This window comes from Gallinula chloropus (assembly GCF_964237585.1).
Source record: "Gallinula chloropus genome assembly, chromosome: 5".
NCBI lineage: Eukaryota > Metazoa > Chordata > Aves > Gruiformes > Rallidae > Gallinula > Gallinula chloropus.
Window position 1 is genome coordinate 64,502,487 of NC_140090.1, and position 1,477 is coordinate 64,503,963.

Sequence of the window (1,477 nt, forward strand, 5' to 3'; positions counted from 1 at the left end):
TACATCATTTAATACCTTTTAAATAAACTTACATGATTGAACAACCTTGAAATAGCTTTCCTTAGTATCTGCGCCCAATACAGAAAACAATACATGATACCCAGTTTTATGTCATAAGTATGTTTGCATAAAATATTTGTCCCACTTATAAATACATGTGTGATACATGGGGGGGTTGTGGATTCTTTTAATTTTGAGTGATAGTTGTACACAGTGTCTGTGATAATAGAGCATCCTTAGAGGAGTATATAATATGGCAAACCATTCAGGCATTCTCCCTTCTCTGTAGATGCTGAGAGCCTTTTGCAGGGAGTGAGGGGGAAGGTATGGGTCTGCTTTATTTAAAAGGGGAAGAAAAGTGGTAGAATTGAGTCTGGATGTGAAATGTGTTTATTGCAGGCATTGCATTTGACATCCATCTCCTCATCTGGTTCTAGTGAATGCTGACATTCATGCATAATATACTAGATATTTTCATTCCTTCATCTGCAGGAGGAGCTGACTTCATGAGAACCTTGAGTAGATGGTGTGGAGTGGACTCTTGCGTTCTTCAAGAACGGAAGATTTTGGTAGGGACATTGTTGTTCATGTAGAACTAATTTGTGTGCAGTCTGGCTTTTTGACTGTAGAAAAGGAGGTAAGGAGAATTCTGTGGTCTACTTCTGCTGTCCTTTCCCTACCAAAGTTAAATTGGTGCCAGTTCATTGGTTTTACTTTACTGCATTTTTTAAAAGGTGCATAGGGAGTATGTGAGCCTTTTCCAATGCCTTTGAATGTAGATCCTGCTGTAGTGATACAGGTCTCTTAGTAAACTCTTATTTGTATGTGAAGTATGATGTTTACAGTCTGCCTTTTTAGGTTTTTACAATAAAAGGTGGTCAGTTTGGGAATTAAGCGTAGAGCCATTTGCATGTGGGCAAAAGAAGGTTTCTCTGAGCAGTGGCTGAAATTTACAGATTTATTGTTGGTAGACTTGAAAATTACTGCATACTGTAATATGAGCCAGGAAATTGTGTTGAGTGCTCCTAAAGTGAAGAAGATGTTTACTCTAGAACTTTAGTACTGAGAATGAAAGAAAAAGACACAATTCCAGATTAGGGGAATACACATAATATAAAAATCTAAATATACATGTTACGAAAATTGCAAGTTTTGTTTGAATTGTACATGTTAGATTTCATTTGGTAATTTCATATAAGATCTCTCAGAATTATATATATTTATGGGCAGTGGGCAGAAGTTAGATCTTTTAATAAAAATACTGTATATAAATAGATTGACATGAAAAAGTATCTAGAATGCACAGTTAACTAATTTTGCACCATTGTTTTTTCTTTTCATTTTCCAGGTTTTAATTGTAACTGTTTACTGCATTCAAAATTATTTCCAACAAATGGCGAGTGTGTAAGAGGATTGTTAAGAGATCAACATACACTATTCTATGTGAAGCAGAAATTCACTGAGGCTCATTGAAGTT